This window comes from Scyliorhinus torazame, chromosome 10 (assembly GCF_047496885.1).
Source record: "Scyliorhinus torazame isolate Kashiwa2021f chromosome 10, sScyTor2.1, whole genome shotgun sequence".
Taxonomy (NCBI): domain Eukaryota; kingdom Metazoa; phylum Chordata; class Chondrichthyes; order Carcharhiniformes; family Scyliorhinidae; genus Scyliorhinus; species Scyliorhinus torazame.
In genome coordinates, this window is record NC_092716.1 from 199,806,122 (window position 1) to 199,823,623 (window position 17,502).

The 17,502-nt window shown below is 47.1% G+C and overlaps 1 protein-coding gene across 1 annotated transcript in view; it reads left to right on the top strand.

The window, feature by feature from the left end:
* Positions 1–1,380: 1,380 nt before the first annotated feature.
* dnajc24 (DnaJ (Hsp40) homolog, subfamily C, member 24) overlaps positions 1,381–17,502 on the top strand; it is a 159,095-nt gene continuing 142,973 nt past the window's right edge. Inside the window, exon 1 of the mRNA XM_072466245.1 lies at positions 1,381–1,399. The gene's annotated coding sequence lies outside the window, so the exon portion shown is untranslated. The remainder of the gene's footprint in view (positions 1,400–17,502) is intronic.

The window sequence follows — 17,502 nt, forward strand, 5'->3', positions numbered from 1 at the left end:
AGGGTTGTTAAGAAGGCGTACGGTGCGTTAGCTTTTATTGGTAGAGGGATTGAGTTTCGGAGCCATGAGGTCATGTTGCAGCTGTACAAAACTCTGGTGTGGCTGCATTTGGAGTATTGCGTGCAATTCTGGTCGCTGCATTATAGGAAGGATGTGGAAGCATTGGAAAGAGTGCAGAGGAGATTTACCAGGATGTTGCCTGGTATGGAGAGAAGATCTTATGAGGGAAGGCTGAGGTAATTGAGGCTGTTTTCGTTAGAGAGAAGAAGGTTAAGAGGTGACTTAATTGAGGCATACAAGATGATCAGAGGATTAGATAGGGTGGACAGTGAGAGCCTTTTTCCTCGGATGGTGATGTCTAGCACGAGGAGACATAGCTTTAAATTGAGGGGAGATAGATATAGGACAGATGTCAGAGATAGGTTCTTTACTCAGAGTAGTAAGGGCGTGGAATGCCCTGCCAACATTAAGGGCATTTAAATGGTCATTGGATAAACAGATGGATGATAAGGGAATAGTGTAGATGGGCTTTAGAGTGGTTTCACAGGTCGGCGCAACATCGAGGGCCGAAGGGCCTGTACTGCGCTGTAATGTTCTATTCTCTGTCAGGAGGCATTTCTGGATTGCTTCACTACAAAGGTCACAGACCAACCTGTCAGAGGACATTGTTCAGTACTTCATTGAATTCACAATGTTCAGTGAAGTTTGTAAGTACTGCAGCATACTATGCAATTGTTTTTCCTTCTTCTTGGTTTCTTTTGTGAAACCTAAATCTTTCTGCTATAACAAGAGGCTTAGGGGAAAAATGCATCTCCAGGACTTTTACAATATCCTATGATTTTGTGCCAGATTTGTGCTGTGCCAAGCTTCTTAATAAGCCAAACGTTTTAGGTCCCATCACACTTAAGTTGCCACCTTTCTATCATTTTCAATTCCATTTGCAAGGACAAAAAACTGGAAATGTTCAGTGTAGGTGCCCCACTGTTCAGTCTCATGAAAATGTCCGATAGGTCAGATAAGTGTGGCAATGTTCAGCCTTTTATTTTTCCTTGTCAGTTGCTGTGTTGCTGTTCCAAATGTGTTGCTATTTTAAGATCTGTAACTAAGTATTTTTTAACTTCAATCTGTCATTGCATCTGTCGGCTTTCTGTGTGCAAGTTCCCGGGTTTCCTGGGTTTAAGTGGTCTCATCGTTAATGTGGCTGCTTTCTGCTTTACAATGTTTTTAAAAGTTCTTTGGTTTCTGGTTAAGCATAGCAACAATCTCTGTTCTTTTTTTCTGGACGACTGGAGAGGGTTTTTTTCCTTTTTACTGGGCAGGAACTTCCGCTTCTATGTTTCCATGCTTCAGGAGTCCTCGTTGTCTCGTGGTCCGATCAGGAGTCATTTCTGTTTTACTGGTAATGTCTTTTTTGTTATTAATCTTATTTGAATGTCTTGGGGTGATTTAAAATTAAAGTAACAGTGCTTCTGATTGCTGATTTTTAAATCTTCTCAACAGCTGCAATTCTTTTTTTTAAACTACTCTAGTTTCTTTTTATTTTTAAAGTCCACAGGTTTCTTTTTGTTCCAAACTCTACAGGCCCCTGTATTTAACTGCCAGCCCTTGTCTGCCATGCAGTAGTAATCCAACATGCGGTTCAGATGAAAATTAAAGTTTCCTTACTTTAGTTTCATTTTTTGAGTGGAATAATGCAAATGTTTGTCGTCCTTGTCACCAGTTTATGTTTTTGGTCCTGATACCTTTCAAGACCAATCAGTACACAAGTAGACACAGGAGGTGATTGCCATTGCAAATGTCCTTTATTGCTGTAGCAGTTGAACTGATAAGAAAACATAGATCCTGCACTCCCACAATGCATTCACTTGAAAGTACAGAAAGCCAGATAAAGCATCCAATACATAACACTGAATTTATGGTGAAGATGAAAATTTAACTCATTGTCTCAGTGATTCTTTTCTTACGCTGGTTGGATCAGGGACCAATCTTAAGGTTTAATGTTAAAGATAAATGAAGGCACATGTGGCATTCAGGTAGAAAACATGATGATGGAGAATAATAACTGAAAACTATGATAGTATGATGCATAGAAAAAAAAACGAATTGTCAACCGAATTACACATCGAGGCAACTAATATTGAAATCCAGAACAATTTTATAAAAGGATTTAAGACTCATTTTACAGCACATAAAAACATAGGAATATCATTCTTTCATCAATACCAATACAGAATCCAGTGTTGAGTGAATGATGGTTAACATGGTGAATCATAGAATCCCTACAGTGCAGAAGGAGGCCATTCAGCCTATTGAGTCTCCACCAGCCCTCTGAAAGAGCAGCCTACTTAGGCCCAATCCACTGCCCTATCCCTGTAATCCCATCTAATCTTGGGACATTTTACATGGCTAATTCACCTAACATGCACATCTTTGGACTGTGGGATAAAACCGGAACACCCAGAGGAAACCCACGCAAACACGGGAAGGATATGCAAACTCCACACAGCCACCCAAGGTTGGAATAGAACCTGGATCCTTGACGCTGTGAGGCAGCAGTGCTAACAACTGTGCCACCGTGCCGCCTCTACGTGACTCTCATGATTACATGAATGTTTAATAGTTAATTCAGCAGTACATTAATATTAGAATTGTCCTCTTAGATCACTTTCATGATTCACAAACTGAAATGATTTTCAAACAAATGATTCAGAAACAAAAACTGATATTACCATCATTGCTGTCTGAGATCATGAAAGCATGCATATCTTGCTGGAGAAGATATACATAATGATCTTATAGGCTAGAAGTTTTTGTTAGTAATATTAGTGGATGAATACTCAGCACATTCATCTGGCATTTCACTGTCCACTAGTTTAAAGGATGCAATAATAATCTCCTTATTTTAAATGTGATAGCACTTCTCTGCTCCCTCATTCTCACCTAAATTCAGAGGATTTTCACAGTAACTTCATTGCAGAGATAATGTAAGCCTATTGTGACAATAATAAAAGATTAGATTAGATGATTACAACTCACAACCCAATTGACACTCCGAATTGCTGGCCTGCAGCATCACCAAAATTCGTCCTCCTAACAAAATGAGACAAAGAATAGAGAGAAAACAGAATAAAATGCAGCAAAACAGAACTGAAAGTAAAAAGGTGAGACAAAGACAACAACAGCAATATGGACAAGGCAAAAGGCAGATTATATCCTCTATGAGCAACACCATGATCATACTTATGGCCTATAAAACTGTACATACTTTAAGTTCCTATATTTTTGCCACACTTCTGTATCAACTATTTCTGTTACAAATTCCTACGTCCACAAGTTGGCAATGAAGAATTTTCATAGTGTACCCTCCTGTCAGTGTTAGTGCTGTAACATCTAAATTTTACATTTTCCAGCAGAGGCTGTGGAGAAACATATTGTCTGATTTCTAAATTACCTTAAGTTTCACAGTTTAACTGCAAACAATATTTGCATTTATAGGCACACTTTTCATGTCTTCAGGATATTTCAAAACATTTCACTGCTTATGAAATACAAATAAAAATAATCACAACAGCCCAGATTTTGATGTCAAAATAATGACGAGGCTAATGGTGGACGGCATTATTTATGCGCAAATGCTACAATTTCAGACAAGGGCACATTCACATGTATCAAGTCCTCCAGTTCTTTGTCAAAATAATTTCCAGTAAATCAAAACATTTCTCCATGTGATATTTTTGAATTGTTCTTTCAAAGCAATGCCATCAACTTCCTTCTCTTCATACCTCTTGACCCAAACATAAATATTTGACAGCATTGTTGGAAAGGTGGGTGCCGATTTCATTACATGTACTTGTTGCAGACATTCCAAATTGCGATACTCTCTGTTCATGTTAAGTAGATTAACAGGAACTACTGACGAGCTAATTTTACAAAACATGCCACTGAAATGGCTATCATATGCATTTTCAAATGTTCACTTGCATAGAAAAAAATATTTATTACCTGACCCCATGATGTGACATTGAAAACTGTAATAGGCACATGAATTCCTTCGAGAAACTTACATCATATAATGAGTTAATTATCTGGTCATCCATCTTAGTGTTGCTTGCAGGATCTTGCAGTGCACAAATTGGCTTCACGTTCACGCACATAAGAGAGCAGAAACTGCATTTTGAAAGTGATATTTGTGACATCTGCATGCATATCTTTGAGACATCTCTCAGTTCTCAACTGCTGTAAAACAAAATCAGGTTTTGCTTGACTGTGAGACAAAACAAAGAACAAAGAAAGTACAGCACAGGAACAGGCCCTTCGGCCCTCCAAGCCTGCTGCCCATCTAAACTAAAATCTTCTGCACTTCCGGGGTCCGTATCCCTCTATTTCCATCCTATTCATGTATTTGTCAAGATGCCCCTTAAACATCACTATCCCCCTTGCTTCCACCACCTCCTCCGGCAGCGAGTTCCAGGCACCCACTACCCTCTGTGTAAAAAAACTTGCCTCGTACATCTCCTCTAAACCTTGCCCCTCGCACCTTAAACCTATGCCCCCTAGTAATTGACCCCTTGACCCTGGGAAAAAGCCTCTGACTATCCACTCTGTCTATGGCCCTCATAATTTTGTAGACCTCTATCAGGTCGCCCCTCAACCTCCGTCGTTCCAGTGAGAACAAACCGAGTTTATTCAACCTCTCCTCATAGCTAATGCCCTCCATACCAGGCAACATCCTGGTAAATCTCTTCTGCACCCTCTCTAAAGCCTCCACATCATTCTGGTAGTGTGGCGACCAGAATTGAACATTATACTCCAAGTGTGGCCTAACTAAGGTTCTATACAGCTGCAACATGACTGCCAATTTTTATACTCAATGCCCCGGCCAATGAAGGCAAGCATACCGTTGGCCTTCTTGACTACCTTCTCCACCTGTGTTGCCCCTTTCAGTGACCTGTGGACCTGTACACCTAGATCACTCTGACTGACAATACTCTTGAGGGTTCTACCATTCACTGTATATTCCCTACCTGCATTAGACCTTCCAAAATGCATTACCTCACATTTGTCCAGATTAAACTCCATCTGCCATCTCTCCGCCCAAGTCTCCAAATGATCTAAATCCTGCTGTATCCTCTGACAGTCCTCATCGCTATCCGCAAATCCACCAATCTTTGTGTCTTCTGCAAACTTACTAATCAGACCAGTTACATTTTCCTCCAAATCATTTATATATACTACGAACATCAAAGGTCCCAGCTCTGATCCCTGCGGAACACCACTAGTCACAGCCCTCCAATCAGAAAAGCACCCTTCCATTGCTACTCTCTGCCTTCGATGACCTAGCTAGTTCTGTATCCACCTTGCCAGCTCACCCCTGATCCCATGTGACTTCACCTTTTGTACCAGTCTGCCATGAGGGACCTTGTCAAAGGCCTTTCTGAAGTCCATATAGACACCATCCACTGCCCTACCTGCATCAATCATCTTTGTGGCGTCCTCGAAAAACTCTATCAGGTTAGTGAGACACGACCTCCCCTTCACAAAACCGTGCTGCCTCTCGCTAATACGTCCATTTGCTTCCAAATGGGAGTAGATCCTGTCTCGAAGAATTCTCTCCAGTAATTTCCCTACCACTGACGTAAGGCTCACTGGCCTGTCGTTCCCTGGATTATCCTTGCTACCCTTCTTAAACAAAGGAACAACATTGGCTATTCTCCAGTCCTCCGGAACATCACCTGAAGACAGTGAGGATCCAAAGATTTCTGTCAAGGCCTCAGCAATTTCCTCTTTAGCCTCCTTCAGTATTCTGGGGTAAATCCTATCAGGCCCTGGGGACTTAACTACCTTAATATTTTTCAAGACGCCCGACACCTCGTCTTTTTGGGTCTCAATGTGACCCAGGCTATCTACACACCCTTCTCCAGACTCAACATCTACCAATTCCTTCTCTTTGGTGAATACTGGTGCAAAGTATTCATTTAGTAGCTCGCCCATTTCCTTTGGCTCCACACATAGATTCCCTCGCCTGTCCTTCAGTGGGCCAACCCTTTCCCTGGCTACCCTCTTGCTTTTTATGTACGTGTAAAAAGCCTTGGGAGACTACCAGTGGCGTGGGCGAGCAGGGCGGCCGCAGCAACAAGAGCTCCTGCCGGTGGCCGCGATTCGCGGCGATTTCGGGGAAATCCCCGAGTCCTCACGCACCCCCCGACTATCGTCGGCCTTTGGGGCCGCCACGAGCAGCCAGCGGGGCCGGTTTAAAAACCGGCGAATAACCCCGAGCGGGTGTCGGGCGGCGGGGGGCTGAGGCGTCGGGCCCGGCGCGGCAGGTCAGAGTAGCGGAGGCGGAGCTACGAGGAGGCCGAGGTGGCAGGCCCGAGGCCAGGACACCATGTAGGGAGGGTGCTCCACGTCGGATGGCTCCCACCTAGGAAGAAAGAAGGTTGAAGCCTGGTCCCAGGTGAATGCAGAGGAGAAAGAAAGAAGATTTTAGGAAGTTTGGTGAAAGTTTTTTTTTTCAAAAAAGAAGAATGTCAGATTGCTGAAGGGCAGGAGGGTGATGGGGGAGAGAGGAGAAAGGAAAGAAGATAAAAAACAATAAGCCGCTAAAGGATGCGAAGAGTAGCGTCGAAGAAAGGAGGAAACGCGGGTTCGCCGCCGAAGGGGAAGATGAGCAAAAGTGTTGACAGGATGGCGGAAGCCGAACTGCAAGGCGGGGCCACACTACTTACGGTGGAGAAGATGACCGAGGTGATGGCGGTGGAGCTGGGAAAACATTTGGTGAGGCACATGGAGGCCTTGAGGAAAGAGATGGTGGTCGTGTTGAGGTCATGGGTGGAGGAGGCAATCGGCCTGATGAGGGTGGAGGTGGCAAAGGCATCGGCCGAGGTGAGAGAGCAGGGCGAGAAGGTGCAGGAGGTGGAGGAGGCCGTGACACGACACAGCGACCAGGTCACCTCGATGGGGGACGAGCTGCGGAGGGTGGTGGAGGTTAACAGAAGACTCCGAGCAAAGCTGGAAGACTTGGAAAACCGCTCAAGGCGGCACAATTTGAGAATTGTGGGCTTGCCCGAAGGGACAGAGGGCCCAAGGCCAACGCGATACTTCGCGAAGAAGTTGGCGGAGCTGATGGGGGAGGGTGAGAGCCCCACCCTGTACGAGCTAGACCGAGCTCATCGGTCATTAAGGCCGAAGCCCAAAGTGAACGAGCCACCAAGGGCAGTAAATATCTGCTTCCATAAGTTTTGCATGAAGGAGGACGTATTAAGCTGGGCGAAGCAGGAGCGTGAGTTGCTGTGGGATGGTACTGCGGTTCGGATCTACCAGGACTTGACGGTGGAGTTGGCAAAAAGACGAGCGGCGTTTGGGCGAGAGAAGGCGGCTTTGTACAAGAAGGGGGTGCGATTTGGTGTGGTGTACCCGGTGAAGTTGAGAGTAACATATAACGCCAAAGACTTTTATTTTGAGACAGCGGAGGCGGCTGAGGTGTTCGTGAGGGCAGATGGCTTGGGACAGACGTGAACAGCGGAACCGGAAGAGAGACTGTGGACTGTGTTTGAGCGGCTGGAAAATGTATAAATGTTACAACTTTCTTTTTACTGATTTGTATTGAAATTTACCTCTCTTTGCATTGTTACAGAGTTCAAGTTAATGGCGTTCTGTGTTGCGACGGTTAAATGTTATGTTAGTGAATTGTAGGGGTTGGATTGTTGGGTTTGTTTTGTTGTTTCTTTCTCTGGGACTGGATGGAAGGGGGCGAGAGGTCTTGGTGGGGGGAGCCACCTGTGCTAGCTAACTAAAGTCAGTTAGTGAACGGGGTGAGGTGAGAGGAGGACTGCGGACGTTGGAGCCTGGATAGCAGGCTTCAATGGGCCGACGAGGCGAGCAAGAGGGGGTGGAGGGATGGATGTTGGGGGATGTTTTTGTAGGGGGGGTTCTTGGGAGGGGGGGAAGGGGTTCGATGTTAACAATGGACAGGGGCGGGTCAGGCTTATGGGGCAGAGCCCGGTGGTATGGTGATGGTGGATAAGAAAGGTGGGGGGGGGTGAGAGACCCCCAGTAAGGATAATCACGTGGAACGTGAGAGGGCTAGGAGGTCCGGTCAAGAGTGCTTGCACATCTTAAAAGTTTGAAAGCCGATGTAGCAATGCTGCAGGAGACTCACTTGAGGGTGAAGGACCAGGTGAGACTTAAAAAGTGTTGGGTTAGCCAAGTGTTTCACTCCGGATTTGATGGAAGAGCTCGAGGGGTAGCGGTGCTGGTCAGCAAAAGGGTACGCTTCCAGATGGAGAAGGTGGTGGCAGATCAGGGGGGTAGATATGTGATTGTGACAGGGGCACTGGAGGGGAGATTAGTGGCGCTGTTAAGTGTATATGGTCCCAATTGGGACGATGTGGGATTCGCGAGGAAGGTATTTGGGGCTATTCCCGACTTGGACACGCATGAGCTGATTGTGGGGGGGGGACTGGAACTTGGTGCAGGAGCCAAGGTTGGACAGATCACGGCCGCGCTCACTGGTCCCATCAGGGGGGGGCGAAGGCGCTGGCTGGGCTAATGGTGGAAATGGGAGGGGTGGACCCTTGGCGGTTCCTGCACCCAAGGGAACGGGAGTATTCGTTTTTCTCAGCGGTCCATAAGGTATACTCGCGGATCGACTTTTTTGTGGTGGCTTTGCTGGCTGGAGTCTAGGCGTCAGAATACTCTGCAATTGCAGTGTCAGATCACGCTCCACATTGGGTGGATGTGGTGCTGGAGAAGGGGGCAGTGCAGAGACCGGGGTGGAAACTGGATGTGGGGCTTTTGGGGAACCAAGTGTTCTGTGAGAAAATTGAAAAGGTAATTAAGGAATATGTAGGTTTCAATTGTACGGGTGAGGTGTCGAAGGCAGTCGTCTGGGAGGCTCTAAAGGCGGTGGTGAGAGGTGAGGTAATTTTGTTTAAGGCCAGGGTGGATAAAGAGGAGAGGTTGGAGCGGCATAGGGTAATAGATGAGATGTTGGAGGTAGATAGGAGGTATGCAGAGGATGGGGTCCCGGCGAAGCTGGAAAAGAGGAAGGAACTACAGGCGAGCTTCGACCGACTGTCCACCAGGAAGGCGGTGCGCCAACTGAGACGAGCAAGGGGTGCAGTTTATGTACCTGGAGATAATGTGTATGTTAGCAGGTCAGCTCCGGAGGGAGGCAGCGGCAAGGGAAATTCTTCAGGTGAAGGATAGGGCAGGGAAGTTGGTGGTGGCCCCAGTGCTGATTAACAAGGTTTTTGAGGAGTTTTATGAGAGGTTGTACAAGTCAGAGTCACTCGGGGGAGACCGTGAGATGCAGGAATTTCTAGATGGGTTGGAGTACCCGAGGCTAGGGGAGGGGGACAGGGCTAGATTAGAAGGAGCAATAGTGGAGCAGGAGATAAAGGATGCGATTGGGAGGATGCCGTCGGGGAAGGTGGCAGGGCCGGATGGGTTTCCGGCGGAATATTATAAAAAATTTAAGGATAGATTGGCACCCCTGATGGTGGGGATGTTTGAGGAGGCGATGGGGAAGGGGGTGTTGCCGTAAACCTTGGGGCAGGCATCGATTTCGCTGTTACTAAAAAAAGATAAGGATCCGACGGCGTGTGGGTCGTATCGGCACATATCACTTCTGAATGTGGACGTAAAAGTGTTGGCGAAGGTACTGGCGGGTAGGCTGGAGGAGTGCCTTCCGAAGGTGATAGGGGAGGATCAGACGGGGTTCGTGAAAGGGAGGCAGCTGTTTTTGAACATTAGGAGGGTTTTGAACGTTGTTATGGCACCGGCGGAAAGAAAGGAAACAGAGGTAGTTGTGGCATTGGACGCCGAGAAGGCATTTGATCGGGTAGAATGGGGGTACCTGATGGCAGTGCTGGAGCAGTTTGGGATTGGACCAAGGTTTGTGAACTGGGTAAAGCTATTATATAAGGAACCGAAGGCGAGTGTCCGCACAAATAATATCAGTTTGAGATACTTTTCTCTCCACCGTGGGACGAGACAGGGATGTCCTATGTCCCCCCCTGCTGTTTGCACTTGCGATTGAGCCGTTGGCCATCGCATTGAGATGTTCGGGAGCATGAAATGGAATAGTGTTGTGGGGGGATAGAGCATAGGGTGTCCTTATATGCCGACGACTTGCTGCTGTATGTGTCGGAGCCGAGTGCGTCGATAGGAGGAATATTGGAGCTACTGCGGGTATTTGGGTCTTTCTCGGGGTACAAGTTGAACCTGGACAAGAGTGAGTACTTTGTGGTGTCTCAGCCGGGGGTGGGGGCAGGGGTGGGCAGCTGCCATTCCGTAGAGCAGGGACTAATTTTAGGTATCTGGGGGTGCAGGTTGCCCGGGAGTGGGGGAGGCTTCGCAGGTACAACATCACTAGTTTGGTGGGGAGAGTGAAAGCCGATCTGGCAAGGTGGGATGGCCTTCCTCTGTCACTGGCGGGTCGGGTACAGGCGGTTAAAATGAATGTGTTGCCGCGATTCCTGTTTATTTTTCAATGCCTACCGATTTTCCTGCCAAAGTCTTTTTTTAGGGAGATTGAGGGAAGGATTACCTCATTCATATGGGGAGGGAAGGTGGCCAGAGTGGGAATGGTGCTGCTACAGAGGGGAAGGCAGGCAGGGGGTTTGGGTCTCCCTAACCTGTTGTACTACTACTGGGCGGCGAACGTGGAGAAAGTGCGGAGCTGGGTCAGAGGGGTTGATTCACAGTGGGTCAGAATGGAGGAGAGTTTGTGCAGGGGGTCGGGGCTGAAGGCACTTGCAACAGCGCCGCTCCTGATAGCTCCGGGGAAATATTCAGGGAGTCCGGTAATAATAGCTTCATTGAAAATCTGGAGGCAGTTTCGCCAACACTTCGGGTTGGGTTTAGGGTCAAGGGAAATGCCGATTCGGGGGAACCACAGATTTGAGCCAGGGAGGTGGGATGGTAGTTTTCGGAAATGGGAAGAGAAGGGGATTAAGACGCTAAAAGATTTGTTTCTTCGGGGTCGGTTTGCAGGATTGAGGGAGCTGGAAGCCAAGTATGGGCTAGAGCAGGGAGAAGTGTTTAGGTACATGCAGGTTCGGGATTTTGCCAGGAAGGAGATGCAGAGCTTCCCAGAGGAACTGGCCTCCACATTGCTGGAGGAGGTGTTGACGACAAGGGGACTGGAGAAGGGGGCAGTGTCAGCGGTGTACGGAGCTATTCTGGAAGAGGATAAGGCACCACTGGAAGGGATCAAAGCAAAGTGGGAGGAAGAGCTGGGAGAGGTTATAGAGGAGGGGGTCTGGTGTGAGGTGAGTGAATGCCTCCACCTCATGTGCGAGGTTGGGGCTGATACAGCTGAAGGTGGTATATAGAGTGCACCTCACGAGGGCGAGGATGAGCCGATTTTTTGAAAGAGTAGAGGATTGTGTGAGCATTGCAGGTGGGGGGGGGGGCTGCGAATCACGTTCATATGTTTTGGTCCTGTCCAAAGCTAGGGGAGTACTAGAAGGAGGTATTTAGGGTAATTTCCAAGGTGGTGCGTGTGAAACTGGACCCGGGTCCCCAGGAGGCCATATTCGGGGTGTCGGACCAGCCAGGGTTGGAAACGGGTGCGGAGACAGATATCATAGCCTTCGCCTCGTTGATCGCCCAAAGGCGGATCCTGCTGGGATGGAGAGCAGCCTCTCCACCCAGTGCCCTGGCGTGGCGGGGGGACCTGTTGGAATACTTGACCCTTGAGAAGGTTAAGTTCGAACTGAGGGGAAGCTCGGAGGGGTTCTACAAGTCATGGGCACTATTTATTATGCACTTTCAAGAACTGAATAACATCGAACATTAGTTTTCGGGGGGGGGGGGGGGGGCGGTGGGGGGGGGGAGGGGGGCTGTGTAGATTAAGGGTGACTACGGGTAATCCCTGATTCCTTTTTGTCATTTGTTTATGTAAACATGCGGGCTGATGTTTGGGGGTTGGTGGGCGGATGGGATCGTTGTTATTATGGGGATTGACATATCTTGCTGATTATTGTTTATTGTTGATGGGTGTAAATGTGGGATAAAATGTGAAAAAGGAGAATAAAAATATATATTTTTTAAAAAGCCTTGGGACTTTCCATAACCCTATTTGCCAATGACTTTTCGTGACCCCTTTTAGCCCTCCTGACTCCTTGCTTAAGTTCCTTCCTACTTTCCTTGTATTCCACAAAGGCTTTGTCTGTTCCCAGCCTTCTAGCCCTGACAAATACCTCCTTTTTCTTTTTGACGAGGCCTACAATATCTCTCGTTATCCAAGGTTCTGGAAATTGGCCGCATTTATCCTTCTTCCACACAGGAACATGCTGGGCCTGAATTCCTTTCAACTGACATTTGAAAGCCTCCCACATGTCAGATGTTGATTGACCCTCAAACATCCGCCCCCAATCTAGGTTATTCAGTTCCTGCCTAATATTGTTATAATTAACCTTCCCCCAACTTAGCACATTCACCCTAGGACCACTCTTATCCTTGTCCACCAGCACTTTAAAATGTACTGAATTGTGGTCACTGTTCCCGAAATGCTCCCCTACTGAAACTTCTACCACCTGGCCGGGCTCATTCCCCAATACCAGGTCCAGTATAGCCCCTTCCCTAGTTGGACTATCTACATATTGTTTTAAGAAGCCCTCCTGGATGCTCCTTACAAACTCTGCCCCGTCCAAGCCCCTTGCACTCAGTGAGTCCCAGTCAATATTGGGGAAGTTAAAGTCTCCCGTCACAACCCTGTTGCTTTGACTCCTTTCCAAAATCTGTCTACCTATCTGCTCCTCTATCTCCTGCTGGCTGTTGGGTGGCCTGTAGTAAACCCCCAACATTGTGACTGCACCCTTCTTATTCCTGATCACTACCCATATAGCCTCGTTGCCCTCTGAGGTGTCATCCCGCAATACAGCTGTGATATTCTCCCTGACCAGTAGCGCAACTCCTCCACCGCTTTTACATCCCCCTCAATCCCGCCTGAAACTTCTAAATACTGGAACGTTTAGCTGCCAATCCTGTCCTTCCCTCAACCAGGTCACTCTAATGGCAACAACATCATAGTTCCATGTACTAATCCAAGCTCGAAGTTCATCTGCCTTACCTGTTCTCCTTCTTGCATTAAAACATATGCACTTCAGGCCACCAGTCCCGCTGTTTTCAGCAACATCTCCCTGTCTGCTCTTTCTCAGAGCCACACTGTCCCTATTCCCTAGTTCTCCCTCAATTTTTTCACCTTCTGACCTATTGCTCCGGTACCCACCCCCACGCCATACTAGTTTAAACCCTCCCGTGTGACACTAGCAAACCTCGCGGCCAGAATATGTATGCCTCTCCAGTTTAGATGCAACCCATCCTACTTATACAGGTCACACCTGCCCCGGAAGAACTCCCAGTGGTCCAGATAACGGAAACCCTCCCTCCTACACCAGCTGTTTAGCCACATGTTTAGCTGCTCTATCTTCCTATTTCCAGCCTCACTGGAACGTGGCACAGGGAGTAATTCCGAGATTACAACCCTAGAGGTCCTGTCTTTTAGCTTTCTGCCGAGCTCCCTGAACTCCTGCTGCAGGACCTCACCCCCCTTCCTGCCTATGTCGTTCATACTAATATGTACAACAACCTCTGCCTGTTTGCCCTCCCCCTTCAGGATGCCCGCTACTCATTTGGAGACATCCTGGACCCTGGCACGAGGGAGGCAACATACCATCCTGGAGTCTCTTTCACGTCCACAGAAGCGCCTATCTGTGCCCCTGACTATAGAGCCCCCTATGACTATTGCTCTTCTGCGCTTTGACCCTCCCTGCTAAACATCAGAGCCAGCCGTGATGTCACTGCTCTGGCTGCTGCTGTTTTCCCCTGATAGGCTATTCCCGGCAACAGTATCCAAAGCGGTATACCTGTTTGAGAGGGGGGCAACCACAGGGGATTCCTGCACTGACTGCCTGCCCCTTTTGGTGGTCACCCATCTCTCTGCCTGTACCTTGGGTGTGACCACATCTCTATAACTCCTATCGATGACGTTTCCCGCCACCTGCATGCTCCTAAGTGCATCCAATTGCTGCTCCAACCGAACCACGCGGTCTGTGAGAAGCTGCCATTGGTTACACTTGCTGCAGCTGTAGTCAACCGGAACGCTGGAAGCGTCACAGATCTGCCACATCTCACAGTTGGAACACTGCACCCCGCTGAGTGACATTTAAGCACTAATTAATTAATTAATTTAAAGTAAACACTTGAATTGTTAGATTGAGTTACAATTAACTATATGGTCCTGATGCTAGATGATTTTTACTGTAAAATTAAATGCTAAAGACCGATCTCTGCCCTCAGGTTTATTTACTCCACCATCTAGTTAATCAATTAGATTTTTTTTGCAATATTATTTTTCTTTTCAAATTTACCAGATTCACAACCAGTCAATCAGGTCACAGCTTTACTGTGATGTCACTTACAGTCCCACCCCCCACCCCCACCCCCACACACACACACACAATTTGAAAAGGTAATAAAAATAAAAATCACTTACCTTCCTAGGATGCTCTCTGGTTCTCTCCCTGCATATTAACAGTTACAGGCCAGAAGAAAGAGAACAAAACGGTAGGGAAAAAGCACCTTCTCCCACTCTGCACCTAATTACCTCACTGCACCAAATTACCAAGTTCCAATTCCCACTTTGGATGTGTCTCACTCACTTAGGATGTGTTTCCTTCACCTGTTCAAAGCTTACTGAGTGCGTTTTCTGTCTGTCTTTTATACAGAACTCAAGAACTACTTAAGCTTCAAACAGAAGAATACAATGGACACCCTTGTGCCACTAAGAGACACATTGTAATCCAATAATTAATTAGTGAAGGTCAACAAAAATGGTGGGTTTTTTTTAAACACATTATTTAAGATGAGATAGATCCATAGTCTGAAGATTTTACCGCTGGGAATGTTTTTTCCGTTTACACCTTAAACATGATTCCCTTTTGGGTTTTTATAGGTCTATTTTCTCATTCAAGAATGTAATAGCTATTGATGCAAGGGAACTTTATACTCTAGAGGAGCTTATCGTAATCCATCCTTGTTGACTTGCATGACTCAGAAGATTAACTTGTCGTAGTCAGTTTACTGAATTAAATGTAATTTTGCGCTATGCTACATAGTCCCTGCAAATAAGCAAGTATTGTGCATGACTGAAGATCATTTCGTGCGACACAACTACCAGTTATTTACAATTTAAGGAAAATTTGGGCCTGAATTTTCACCCTCAAGGTGGGTAGCAGGAGCTGGAAAAATTTCCGGTTCAGCCTGCCTGGCCCCAAAGGTGTCGGATGGACAGGATGTTCATCAATAGGGGTGGGAGCTGTTCTATGAATGAGTGGCAGGTGCAGACAGGAGTTGGGCCAGCCAACCCGGGAAGAAGTTCAGAGGTATACACAGGGGCAGCCAGGTGCAGGGGAGGTTTGTTTAATAGGCCTACCTTGATACTGTGGAACTTTTGACAATTAAATTAAAAACAGAAAGGCCCACAGCCATCACCTCCCTACACATTCCCCATCCCCAATTCATGCCCCTCACCCACCCCTATGGCCTCTCATGCCAAACGCTCTGTGTCCATTCACTCACTAAACACGGTATCGAAACAAAAAGCCCTATAGTGACAATAATAGTCTTTATTAGTGTCACAAGTAGGCTTACATTAACACTGCAATGAAATTACTGTTAAAATCCCCTAGTCACCACATTCCGGCTCCTGTTCGGGTACACGGAGTGAGAATTCAGAATGGCCAATTCACCTAACAGCACATCTTTCAGTACTTGTGGGAGAAAACCGGAGCACCCGGAGGAAACCCACAAAGTCACGGGGAGAACGTGCAGACTCTGCACAGACAGTGCCCCAAGGCAGGAATCGAACCCTGGTCCCTGGCGCTGTGAAGCAACAGTGCTAACCACTGTGTTCCGTGCCACCCAATATGATGTATAAAAAAAGTTTTTTAAAAAGTAATTGATAACTCTCCAATATATATATATATATTTTTAAACTCCTTTTTGCTGGTGCATGTTTTGACCTAAACCAGCCTTAGAAAACAAATATTGGAAACATTGGGAATGGGGTCAGGAATCCTGGAATCGCGGATGCCGGAACCGCGTCCCTGCTGCCATTTGTGAAGGGCTCTTGGGCCATCGCGAACTGGCTAAATTCCCTGCCATGAGGTACAAAAGAATTTGGCAAAAGCTACCACGCATTATATCAAATGCAATCTGGGAAATACTGGGGGTTGGATTCTGCGCCATCGGGATGCTCCGTTTTGCCAGCAGCCCGAGGGTTTCCCGACTGCATGGTGCTGCCCCACAATGGGAAACCCCATTGACCAGCCAGCGAAACGGAGCATCCCGCTGGCGTGCTGAACCAGAAATCTGGAATTTAGAAGAATGACGGGCGATCTTATAGAAACATAAAATTATGAAGGGAATCGATAGAATAGAAGCAGGGAGGTTGTTTCCACTGGTGGGTGAAACTAGAACTAGGGGGAATAGCCTCAAAATAAGGGGGAGCAGATTTAGGACTGTGTTGAGGATGGACCTGGTCCAATTCAGGAGGGGACGACAAAACCCCCTCCACCACCAAATTTCCAAATATAGTCCATAGAGTTTGAACCCTCCAGACCCTCCGGTAGCCCCACATTTCTTACATTTTGCCGACTCGAGCAGTTCTGTAGATTGTCAACCTTGGCCTTCAACACTTTACGCTCTACAGACAGCAATGGCATCTCTGCCTCCAAGGAGACAATCCGATCACTATGGTTTGAGAGCGTCACCTCCATCTTCCGTATCGCCGCACACTGTACCTCAATACGCCGGTCCAACTTCTCCAAGACCCCCCGAATAGGGGCCAAAGCCTTCTCCAAGTCCACAGTGACCATCTCCCGCTGCTTCTTAAATTCATCTTTAAAGAAGCTAGCCAATGTATCACTCGACCATGGAGAGGCCAACGACACAGCAGAAGACTCCGCCATGTTCCCTTCCACTGAGGCTCGAGGAAGATCTGAGTCTGACGACGATCCTTTGCCTGATTTCTACCTTGTATTGTATTTGCCAGACATTACTTTTATGAGTGAACCCTATTCCATCACGCTAATCGAATTTCCCCCAAAAAATCGTCCATAAACCGGGCAAAAAGGGCCAAAATCAAAGCACCCTGGCAGGAGCCACCGCGTGTGCAACTGCTCACCACATAGCCAAAACCGGAGGTCCGCTGAACACTATCTTTGCAACTCTTGTGAAGACTACTTTCTAAAATAATCCTGAGCAGCAAAATCTCTTATTAAATCTAGAAGGGGCAGTTCATCAAAAAAGAAGTGGAAATTAATTGAAGGAAAAATACCAGCCTTTTAGCTGACCCACGAAAACAAAGAATACATTAAATGAGCGAGCCAGGTTCGTACTAAATATTGGGCTGAATTCTCTGCCGCATTGGGAACTCCACTCCTGGCGGGGGGTGTGGAGAATCCAGCGTGGGCTGAAAACAGGATCGTGCCC